Genomic DNA, 13,173 nt, shown 5'->3' on the forward strand with positions numbered 1-13,173 from the left:
GAGAGAGAGAGAGAGAGAGAGAGAGAGAGAGGGGAGACACAACACCAAGGCTATGGTGGCAGATTGTAGTGACAATGGGCTAAGCAGCTCTGAGGGGTTAAGAGGTAGGAACGGGGGGTGGAGGGGGTGGGGGACAAGCCTTCAGGGCTTTACCTCCCAACACCTCCCTTGTGGGTTGGTGGGGGGGGGGGAGGGTCTGCATGCTCTTGAAGCGAGGTGGGAGGGGAGGGGAGGGGAGGGGAGGGGAGAGGGGCACCTATCCACCAGCGGCATATGGATTTAGACAGGGAGCAGGAACAGAGTGGAGCACCATATGGGTGAGCCACTCCAGACCCGCCACACAGCCACCGAGCACCAGGTCCCCGCTCTGTCTGTCGCTCTGTCTCCTCATCTCTCTGGCTGCTAACCTGGCCCAGAATAGACGCCAGCCACCAGGTCTTTTTTGCCGTCTGTCTTTCTGCTACCTCTCTCTCAGCCCTGGCCAGGCTCTGCCAAACTCACAGACTAATCCTGGGGACTGGGTGGCTCTCTGCTATGTTCTGGCCTCTCTTGCTGTCTCTCTCTCGCTTCCTCTTTCGTTTGCCTGCCAAGCTCGGCCACTGAGCCCAAGGTCTGTCTCTTCTTTCTGACTAGAGACGTCCGAGTTGAGAGTGATGCTGCTGCTCCACTATCTCTCTGTCTATCTCTCTCTCTCTGTCTGCCTCCCCCAAGAGACTGATCTGGACGACAGGTTGGGTGTCTGCTGCTGCCTACTGTTGCTAAGACCTCGCCGTGGGGAGCAGTCACTGATTCCCCGTGCCCCTCCTTCTCAAAACTTGCTGCCACCCCAGCACAACACAACCATTGCAACAGACAAGCAAGCAACAGCAACAATGAGCTATGACAGAAGGGGGGATGAGGGTATGTGTGTGTGTTTGTGTGCATGTGTGTGTGTGAGTGTCATGTGTATTTGTGCATTTGAGTGTATGATGTATGTGAGTGCCTGCCTGCTTCAAGGACTTTGTGCATTCAATGTGAGAGGGTGGTTAAGCATGTACATTTGTATGTGTTTGTGTGTGGGTGGGTGGCTGAGTTTGACTCGGCTATATGTTTGTGTGTGCATGTTTACACATACGGAGTGTATGGGAGGGGCCGGGAGGCGAGGCAAGGTGGGTGGGAAATGGTTGTTTTTACTTATGAGGATCTGTGATAAAATTGAGAACTCAACAAAGACAGAGGGCTCGGTGGCAGAGGAGGTCTCTGTCTCTGCTGTGGGAGTGAGTGTGTGTGTGTGTGTGTGTGTGTGTGTGTGTGTGTGCGTGTTTGTGTGCGTGACTGTATCTTGGCGTGTGCGGCTGTAAAGCTGTCACACACATCAGAGCTGCCATCGCTGTATGCGTTTGCTACTATTATTAACCACTATGTACGCACACCAATATGTTCCAGAGAGCCCTCCCTGGCGCACTGCATATGGCACACAAACCCAAACAGACACACACATGCGCACATACACAGACACTCGCTTTCCCTACAAATAAAAACATTTGACTTGCCAGATTTGAGAGTTGTCACAGCCCCGCCCACATCAGGTATCTGTGTTTGAGTGACAGTCGAGGGGCTGCAGAGACTCTGATCTTATACAGGACCAATGGGAGGTGATGTGTTTGTATGTGCGTATCATGTGTCACAGGAACAGCAGACATGTTCTATATATATATATATATATATATATGTATATATTCTAAGCACAAATATACATATCAGTACCTGGGGTATAGTGACGCCGTACAGTCTATAGACATTTTTAATCTCCTGTCTTTAGCCATTAAAGACACTAAACAGCTGAGCCCTGTGAGACAGATCCTGAGGCTGTAACTTACAATTATTTTCTTTATCAATTAATATATTGATTGTTTTCTCCATTAATCATTTAGTTTTTTTAATCTACAAACTGTCTAAAAAATGGTGAAAAAATAGCCATCAAAATTCATCACAGCCTGAGGGGGCATCTTAAAATGATTTATTTTGTCTGACCAACATTCAAAAAGCTAAAGACATTCAGTTTACAATTATGTGTAACAGATTTGAGAACTTAGAAGCTGTGAATGCATGGAATATGTCTTTCCTGATGATGGGATACAGCCGTGTTATTTAATCACATACTGTGGGAACGGCTGATGAGCAAACACACCCCAAAACATAACCTGACAATTATAATGTAAGATGTATACAGTATAATAATGTAAGCAGCATTGCAAGCACTTTGGCTGAAACTCTGCACAAAATGTGTTAAAGCGTCAGTTCACCCAAATTACACAAAAAAATAAACATTTTCTCACTAAGTGCTATATCTAGCCATGCAGATGGCTTTGTCTTATGTTTTGGTCATGGGGAGATTGAGATGTCCCTGACTGTATAATTTCTGCCTCCATCCCAACACAAAGGAGTCAAACAGAATTAAATTTAAGTGCAGTATTGAGAAATGACATTTTATTAGCAGCATGTCTTTCTGGAATCTCCATTACTCTGGATAATCCACAGACTTCACTGTCAAAAGTTTTCATTGGGTCTATTTCTCTGGCAGAAAGTGGTTCCATATACAAAGAGACCACAGAGACTAATATCTCAAAACATTAAAAAAAGATACCTCAAAATCTGGGCAAATAAAACCAAAACTATCTGCACGGCTATATACAGTACCACAGAGGTAAGTGAGCAAATGTGTTTTTTTGGTAATTTGAATGAATCAACCCTTTATACTGAGCTCAACAGTGTTACTGTTCCAACACCTCTCTCTGTTCAAACCAAATAAAATAGACCGTGTGTATGTGATATGAAACTCATAGCCTTTCTTTTCCTCAGTTGTCAGTATGTTTTCTGTTTCCCACATAATACCTGTATTACCGGTAACTGTTTTTGCTTCCCTCTATCCATGACTAGGCCCTATACCATGGGGATATCTAAACAGGAATGGCACAATGGGGGTGTTCTTCCACAGTTTCTTAGTACAGTAAGGACCCCACCACCTCCACCACTACCACATGTGCACACAACCGCGCACACACCCATGCACACACACACACACACACATATACACACACGCACGCACACACGCACACATGCATGCACGCACGCACACACACACTCCCCCTGCTTGCCATTTTCCCAAGACAAAAGAAAAAGAGGCACATAATATATTTGCAGCTTTGCGAGGAGGGGTGGGGGGTAGGGGGGGTGAGGGAGAAATCTGCTGCTAGGTTGGGCTTGGCAGACACTGGTGTATGTGTGAGTGTGTGTGTGTGTGTGCTGTTTATCGTGAGTGGAGACAGGGGTATCACTCAGTGAGACAGAATGCTCTGGGTTCCCCCAGCGGACGATCCTGCTATCAGTGCACCACAACACTACAACAGCACACAGCAGCACCGTGCAGCTTTGCACCATACCCCAGCAGAATAGCATGGTACGGCAGGGGAGAGCAACAAACTTTGCAGCACAGGGCGACACTCTTGCTTTTCTACTCTTAAAAAAAAAATAGGCCTAAACTTCACTTTTATTCCTGCTATACCCTGATTCTTTTAGAAGTAATTGTAGCAGGTTAAGCTATATATGGCTGAGGCGTAGAGCAGGCACTGGGGGGATCTGACACGTGACGGATCATACTGTGTGGGCTCAGCTTGACTGTTTCTAACACACACACACATGAACCTCCCCTCTTGGCCACTCACCATCACTAAAAAGGGGGAAAACCAGCTTTTAAGATCATAGCAAGAGGACAGAATGATGTTAACCAGTTAAAAAAAAAAAGTGACCTTTATAAACGGATTAAATACTAAACTCAGCTTCATCCATGGTTTTTCATTTTGGGTGTAAACTTCATGAGCAATATTCATTTTCCCATATGCTTGTAAATGTAGAGGCGAGAGATCGAAGAGTGTGGTGGAGAAAATGTGGATGAAAGGAAGGAAGGAATGAGGATGGAGCTAAATGCTGAAGATATTAAAATATAAGAGAAAATAAAATCAAGAAAAACAGGGGGAGAGAAAAATGAAGTCAGACAGAGAGACTGAAAAGGGTGAATGTCACAAGGAAGGTAGGGAGGCTGGAGAAGATATTCAATGTATGGACAGAACAGCAGAAGGAGGGAGGGAGGGAGAGATGGAGGGAAGGATGGAGGGAGAGAGAGGCAGCCCAGTTCATGCCCCTCTCCCCATGCAGTGAGGACTCCTCCCTGGGGGGACTCAGACTTTAAGCCCCTGCCCTGCTTTATATTCCCCTGGCTACTGCAGCCAGATCAATCTAGGTAGCTACCCAGTGTAACTCAACCTAGTTCAGTGCAGCCTGGCCCCCAGAGCCCTCTATACAGGATGTAGTTTTAGGAGGAATGGAGGCTGGTGTCAGGCAAATTTGTAAATGTACCACTAGTATACAAATATTAGAAGCAGACTTTGAAAGGATTATATTAGTGTTTTTGCATGTGTTAGCCAATTACTACAATTCACATGTACTTTACATTACTGTCAGCTGTCCTCAAAGCATACAGTACTGTTTTATATTTCTCAATGTCTTTTTCACTGTATAATCCATCACAATGTACATCGTGTCTGCTTTTATTTTTTTGTCAAAGTTAATTTATTATTTCCTGGTAATGCAATTATAAGTGCAGACGTATTTGAAAAGCCAGCACTGCATTACCGCAAAAATATAACATAATTCACAATAATGCAGACAAGATGTTCACTGCCATGAATTACCGCACTCAAGTTAAGTCTATGCGAATAGATTTTTTTTTTTTATACCAAATGGAAATGAATGGAAATATAATTAAAGCTGGGAAGTTAGTAAAATACGTTCACCTAAAACAGCACGGTATGTTTCACATCTGTGCATCTCCATGACTATTCAACTGTGAACTACACTCAGCTCTGGAGCAGTGTATCACACGGGGTGGAAAAATGTGTACAAGTCATCAAGGGAATCCAGCATAAAGCTATTTTGTTCTTTCTAGAGGTTAACAACCACTCTCCAAGTTTAAACTTGCTTTCTGTACAAAAAATGACAAAAAAAAACATTGAAAGTATGGAGCCAGAACATTTTATGACCCTCATGGAATTATTGAGAGTAAAGACTCACAAGGATTCAACTACTATCAACTTAAATCAAACTATTAGGTAGCTATATGTCTACTATTGCAAACTTCATAGCTCATAAATATTCCATCAGGGTATAAGTATGTGTTGTCCGTTAAGTCACCTAGGCTGCAAAAACTTAACAAGGATGACACCATATGATCTAATTAATTACCCATTACGTAAAAATTTTGAGCCCTATGAAAACCACGTTTCTCAATCTTTAAGCCACGCCTGACCAAATTCCATCCACTGAGGAAGAGCAGAAGCTACGCTGGAAAGCATGGATCTTTGGAAGATATTTTATTGTCAAACTGCTTATTTTTACCTTCAGTCACCACACACACACACACACACACACACACACACAAACACACGCACACGTACACGCACACACACACCAGTTGAACGCTAACATAACAGTTTAGTTTTAGGAATGTGGATATTCATACACCTTGTTCCAAAAACATGCAGTCTTTCAAACAGCCCAGCTCGTTCCTGCTCTCAATTCATTACCTCTTAGCTCTATGATCTATCTGATCCGACATAATGGCAACACCATGGAGCAATTTTAAAGCTGTGTACTGGGTGGCTGACTTAAATACCTCACATTAATTATGTTGCACTTCTCAGGACATTTTATTTTTTACATCTATGAGAACGAATGCTTCCTCAGTTTGATTCAAAAGGTATGCTTTAAGACTTTGAAATGTTTAATAAATGCAAGAAAACTGGTTTGTGCAAAGCTATCTCATCCATATGTGTCAACCACAGTGTAAGGCTACAGTGGTTTGCAGCAGGCAGGGACCCTGGTTATCCAGCCAGTGCTTCAACAGTATAATGACATAGTCAGCAGGGCTACTAACACATCAGCACTGGAAACCACAGTGTCTCCACTCACCCTTTCTTCACCTCTTCCTCGCGCACGCTCTTGTGCCCTCTTTATCACCTCCCCTCTTCCTTTCCTTCTCTCTCGTTCCCTCCATCCCCCATTCTCCGTCCTCTTTCACCTCCCTCCTAAACCCCCTGTCGTCATCTTAGATTCCCCCTTCCTGCATACCCCACCTTTTCCTCACCCTTACCAACACCCCTTGTCCCCCCTTTCGCCCCCCTTTTCCCAATTAGTCTGTCTGTGTGCAGCTACCCAGCCGATCTCTGCCCATCCTGCCGGTGCTGGTTCGCTCACCCAGCCCCTCTGGCGAACATGACAAAGAGAGATCCTCAGTATTCAAACAGACACACTGCTTTCAAATGCCGAATGGCAGGGTCGACCTGGGTGCAGCTTTAAGCAAAATATTCAAATTCTCAGCCTTTCTTTTTTAAGAATTTGCATGGATATGCATTCATTTGCAATGTGTAAAGGCACAAGGACAGCTGAGCCTTGGTTATGAGAGGGGAATAAAATAAATAATGCAGAATAAAAATGTATGATGGTATGAAACCTTGATTGGGCAGACTGCTGGATTAAAACTAAGCTCAAAATGGATAAAAACACAAAGTCAGAAACAAATGACTCAGATGCATTTTTGGCACCAAGCAACTGATGAACTGATGACTGATGAACTGATGCACTTTTACTTAAAAAAGAGAGGGAGTTAGTGTGTGATCGAATCTACTGTAAACAACAAACTTCCCCAACAACTTCCTGTTTGTTCAGTGACCTCTAAACTGCACCAGATACCGAAAGGTTGCTGGGTGTGATTCTTGAATGAGAAAGAAAGAGAATTAGAGGAAGTGGCAAATATATTAAAACAGAGAGAAGGACTGAGGGAACGCAAACAGGAAGACAGAGAGACATAGAGAGAGCAAACAGGAAGACAGAGAGATAGAGGAAAGGTAGAAGCTGTTTTCTGTGTCTCGCTGGTGGAGCTTACAAGCGTCAAGTGCCAGCCGAGTTCACCGCCGTCGTTGTTGTACAGCAGCATCAGCAATTAACAAACAGCACACCGCTTCGAATTTTTCATCATCACTAGCGACTTCAGTTTTGTCAAACTTCCACTGACACGTCAAGTTTACTACAAGATGAAGAAATACACTGGACCTTGTTTACATCTAAGTTGTTGTTGGTAATGTAGAAGTGCTCACTCACACTGAGACTGTGTGGTGTTTTTAGGTCTGTTCTATGTTGCACTGAGGTCCATGAGTAAGGGACAACATTTCAATTGCCTGTATGTGAAGCACATTTGTGGAAATGACAATAAACCTGGACCTGAATCTGACGCTGAGGATAAACTGGGGGAATTTAAATGTTTAATTCCATTATAGAGCGTCTAGAATAAAAAGCATTAACATTGTGGAGCCTAAAATAAAGGTATAATTGGTTATGACACGATGAGCAGTTTTTGTTCCGCTGAGGCAAACAAGAGGATAAATCATCAATCAATTTTCATGCTATTGCCTTTTCATACATTCAACTAACCAATAAATATGGAAAAAGGGCACAAGAGATTAATCTCCTGTCATGTTATAGACTACAGCATATTAATCCAATGCTTTACAAGTATCAAACAATCTATATCTGCAACTCCTGCGTCCAGTAATGTTTCTCAGCCCCCTACATCTTCCTGAACAATACCATTATTTTTCTATCCTCGTGAAATAAATGCAGGAATGGTGGCCACTGGAAAGTGTTGCATGAGTCATATTATAGTTAAAACCTGCTTGACCACAGAAAGGAATGCATATCACCATAAACCACACTCTGACTATACTCTTGACAGGAAATTTAGAGAGTGGAAACCAGGATTTACTCTCTGATGTCAAAACGTATCTGTGTCTGGAACATGACACTCTCTAGGATCCCACCTCTGCAGGTGACCCTCACTTCTGACCTTCTTGATGAGGGGGAATAAACGAAGACAATGATACAGTAGGGATCAGGGTACTTAATTCATTTTATTCAACTAATGTCAGAGTGATGCCTGCATAGATGATTAGAAGGGAGTCAACTGGGACCATATGTTAAAAGAAGGTGATAATTTATTTTTATTGGACAATATGCAATAACAAAAGTAATAGGAAGGTAATCTTAAACCTTGTCTTGGATTTCCACAGGCGAAACAAATAGAATTTGTTAAACTGCTCATTTATATAAGCCCACAGCTACATTTTAAGGCCAGCTCAATTTATAGAAGTGAAAACATCATGTGAAACATCCCCTCTGATGCAGATGCAGGAAGGGTGTAAAATAAAGATGTAGTGTAAGAGAGAGAACAAGACAAAGCAAAAGACATAAAATGAGTTAGAAGGACAAAGACAGTGACAGATAGACACAGACAGAAACAGGGGAGAGAAGAGAAGCCAGATTTAGAGATGGGATGAAAAAAAAAACAAGAGAATAGTGAGGAGAGAAGCAGAAGAACAATGGGCAGAGACACAGCCTCTTCTGGCCGCTGCAGACCTCAGACCCTGCAGAGATTCCTTTCATTAGGCTTTAATAGTATGCTGCCGGCTTGCCATTCTGACCTGCGCTCTGTGCCGGTAATAAGAACGGCCTTCAGAGCCGGACCAAAGCAACAGAGCTGCTTGAGAGGGGGAAGATGGAGAGGGGGGTGGTGGAGCGAGGTGGAGGGGCATATGAGCCGATGAGGTTCACTTTCAAATTGACACGGGGGCGTTACATTTTCACATTCTTGCTCACTCTGCCCACACTGATAGGAGAGGGAGATGGGGGAAGAGGGAGTTTTGTCTTTCTGGATTTTTTTTTTTTTTTTTTTAAATCCCCTCAACAAGTTTCTGTTCCCAGTGACCCCTCTGTCTCTGGTGAGGGAGGTTATTTTAGTTAACAACAGTCCCGTGTTACCAGAGCCCTTCTTCAAGATGTGTTCAAGGTGGTAGATTGATCTTCTGGCCTCTTCAAGCACATGACAACACCTGACAGGTACATGTGTTTTTATATTCATATGTGTATGTGCCACCTCTACAGCAAGAAAAAAAACCCTGTTTGCCGAAAATAGTTGTCATTTTCAAATCTGTACTTCTGGACCCTTACGGACATCACAGATGCCTAAACCAAGGACAAAATGAAGGCCATAGCTTGGGTCTCCTGTGGACCACTTAAGAGCATGAGTTTCCACTGGCTTCAACACCTTATATCCATCCCTTTGAATGGAAATGTCACTGTGAAATTAGCTGCCCAGAAGCCATTGCATTTACCAGCACTGTTGTCTCTACTTAAGTCTAACAAAGGGTGGGGGGGGGGTAAAAATGCTTCAATTCTTTTTTTTCCCCTTTTTAGGCTACAATGCACATGTAGGATGATAGTAATTTCTGTTAACCTCCAATGTCCAGTCCCAAACTCGTTCCCCTCCTATCAGCTGTTAATGAGTCACCTCCAACATTACATTCCACTGGGGTAGTATGCATGCCATCCAGTGTATTGCACTCATTTATTTTCTGCTTTTTCCACAATGGATGTATTTATGTTATGGGGTGAAGGGGCATAATGCATGGAGAATAAGTATGTGGCGTCAACAATAACAGTGTGCATTATTCCAGTGCTAATACCCTGTCCTGCTGATGTCCTTTCTACATATCACAGATGGGCTCAGACAGGGGAGAGCGGCAGTATTATGCCTCTGCCGAGATCTTCCACTGAATATATTACCATGTGATAGGGGGAGATGTCTCACTCCCTAACACACACACATACACACACACACTTGTAGTGTTGGGCCAAGAGAGCTGCATATGCCCCAAACATACAAGCATGGGCTTCATTAATGAAGTGCCAGGAGGAGAGGGAGAGGGATAGGGATAGAGAGAGAGAGAGAGAGAGAAAGAGAGAGAGAGAGAGAGCACGTGCATGTGTGTGTGTGTGTGTGTGTGTGTGTGTGTGTGTGTGTGTGTGTGTGTGTACGAAGCAGCCGGGGGGGATTTCCTTCTTTAAGCTTTCAGCTCCCACTGGGCTTAGCTCGACTGTATGAACCCTGATGTGGGCCTGCCTCTAACACATGGCGTCACGCATTCACACACACATATACACACACACGCAAACACATGGACTCTCACACATGGACATACACACAAAGAATGTATACATTGAAGCCCAGCAGGGGAGCAACAGTGCAACACTGGCTCCTAAACATTTGGCAGTGGACATCTCATTGACAGATGTACATGGAATCTAGCAGAGAGGGTTAGGTCATCACTGCACCCTCCTTTTCCTCCCTCTCCCTCCACTCCCTCTCTCTAGCCTTCTATCATTTTACACAACACCCTATTTGTTCTGCCATTGCTTCTCTCTATGTCTCTGGCTGGTGGCTGCTGGTTGTGCCATGCATGGGGTAGTTAAGGAAAAATGCATGCAAATTGAGCCACATCGTTATATGTGTGATAGCTCTGTTGGCAACAGCAGTATGTGGTTCGGGTAAGTCTGGCATCTGATACCGTAAATATGAGCTCCATGGTTGACAGGGACAACCTGTTTCCAAGTGTTGATGCGCTCTTTCTTCCTCTGTGACTGACACCATAATACTGAGCGAGTTTGGCAGCGTTCTCAAATATAATATACATAAATTTTGGAGCATATGTGCTGCAGCATTACAGTCCACTTCGCATATGTTAAACCCAACAAGGGGCTCTGACAAATGGGTGTTAAATTCAAGTTTCCATTACGAAACAAAACAAGGTGGAACAGTGTCTAACCACATGACTAACAATCTCCCTGTTCCTATTCTAAAATCTCTGTTCCCTTACTGTGGCCATGTGTCTAAAGACTGTTTCAAACAGGCCACAACAGCAGCTACATTTAAGCATTTTTAAAATCTCTGATAAACAAAGAGTGCTTTGATTGAAGCCGGAGTTTAACTTTGTGACTGTTTGATATTTCTTTCCCTGTAGAGTTGTCTTCGTCTATTGTTTTTTGCTGCACTGACACCAGTGCTCCAATTCTGAAATGTGGAAAACTTGAATCTTTTGACTCACCACCTGTTAACCATCTTACAGCGCGCCTTTCAATCCTCAAAATCCTCAAGAGTGAAAGGTTTACACTTTTAAAAATGTTCACAACAATCTCTCTTTTGCACATATCTGATGATTCATTGACCAGGTAGAAACTAACTCAAATTCACCCTGAATTTATTGTACTTTGCTTTCAAAACAATTCCTCCTTGGAGCGGATTGGCAGAGGAGCCATATGCAATAAGTGCAGTTAGCTAATAGGATGAGTGACTTGTAGGATGGGTGCATCTGTAGCTGAATCCACTACTGTCCACCTGCAGCTTGGGAAAGACAAGCAGCCAACGGCTCTTTACTCCACTGCCAAAACACACCATCGCTTTCTTTTTCGCCAGTCACTGGGCGATGCTGGAGAGATGTGAGCAACGGGGCGTAAAAACACTTCCCCTGCTCTCGTCTTCCACCACCCTCCTTCTCCCAGGAAGCGAGCCCAGAGGTCAGCGCAATCAAGACCCATGAGCAACAAAGGGCCCTAGTTAGGCGTCCAGCTCAGTGCCCGAGCAAAAGGCCAGCTTAGTGGGGCAAGACTGTCCATTAGGCAAGACCCTGGAACACCCCAGGGATCTGAGGTGAAAAGGGTTAGAAAGAAGAATAAAAACACTATCAACCCAGACACACACACACACATATTCTCAAAGACATACACAGATCATATGAGGCCTTGTTTGACACTGCTGTCACGGTGCAGTGAAGGGGAAAGACGAGAACCTGTGACACGCTGAGACATCACACACATACATGTACGCAAATACACACACACACACACACACACACACACACACACACACACACACACACACACGACAGACACATATTTAGGCCTATACTTCTCTACACACGCAAACAAAAATAAGGCATGAATTTCCATCTTTTTCATCTCTCAGTTTCCCACACCTTGCGCCTTGCTGTTACAGCTTCATATAACTGGCTGCAGCAGCACCCAAAGAGCTGACAAAATACTCACAGCTCACCACACAACATCACCACTTTTCTGTCTCCTATCTTTTTGGAAGATGGGTGGGGGAGATGGCTTTGTCCTTGTGAAAAGCCTGTGCTCTGACAGAGTTGCTGTATTTTTCTGTGCAGCATCATCCCCTTCACAGCTATCAATACATGCCTTCCTCTGTCAACCACACTCAGCCTATATTAACTTTATAATGCAGTGAATTAGTATTTCTTTGAAGATATCACCTATATCACTCATTTGTGGCATTTCACATCTAAATTTGTCAATTAGTTGGAGACTGCAGAAACAACCCGAGTAAGGAAGTCATTTTTGAAATCATCAGGGGATTTTATGTTGGGTTTATAAACCTTGAGGCCACAAAATTTACTCTTTACATAGAAAAACATGTATATTTTTGGATTTCTACAAACGTAACGTTGCATTCCTAAAACTTTAACTGACAAACTTACTCTGTCTACTTTTCACTGCACTCCACTTTTCTCTCATTTTCTCTCCCATTTTGTAATTCCACATGCCTCTCACCTTCCCTTCATCTTTCTACCTCCCTACATCATCACTTTTTCACCTCCTTCCCACCTTAACTGTCACCCATTTTGTCATACATCTCTTTTCAAACCCAGCTAGTTCCCATTCTTTTCTTTGTGTCCTCTTGGGTCTACCTCTTCTCCTATACAACTTTTCTACATTGCTCCCTATATAAGGTCTCAACTGGGGCCACATATCATTGTCTTCAGGTTAGCGTCTCTGGCCCCTTGCTACTGCACCCACCTCGACTTCACCACCACTCTCGCCCACTATCTCCTTCTCTCCTCAGGGTCAACGCTCAGCTCCCTCAGGGCTGAAGCCACCAATCATGTCCGCCAGCTCCTCTCCTTTACCTCAATCCCTCAGACCACTGCTCCCTCACCCATCCACCCGACCTCTCCTCCAAAGTGCCCCCTCCCTGCCTCCACTACCCAGGCCCAGTCCAGAGAGCAGTTGGCCACCAATCACAGCATGTCAGATGGGCTGTCCTGATGGAGCACGGTGTCAGAGCAACACTCAGAGTTGCCGAGGTTGAAGCCTCGAGAGACCATCCACCTCTCTTGTTCGCTCTCTCTTTGTCTGTCCCTCCCTCACATTCTGTCTGACTGATGACACCAT

At 44.1% G+C, this 13,173-nt stretch overlaps 1 protein-coding gene across 2 annotated transcripts in view; it reads right to left on the reverse strand.

Moving 5' to 3' along the window:
• The window catches only part of LOC111223617 (DENN domain-containing protein 1B-like), a 104,025-nt gene that overhangs the window by 64,798 nt on the left and 26,054 nt on the right, over positions 1 to 13,173 (reverse strand). The gene's annotated exons all lie outside the window — the stretch shown is intronic.

The sequence above is a fragment of the Seriola dumerili genome, unplaced genomic scaffold, assembly GCF_002260705.1.
Source record: "Seriola dumerili isolate Sdu_G_001 unplaced genomic scaffold, Sdu_1.0 BDQW01000002.1, whole genome shotgun sequence".
Taxonomy (NCBI): Eukaryota; Metazoa; Chordata; class Actinopteri; order Carangiformes; family Carangidae; genus Seriola; species Seriola dumerili.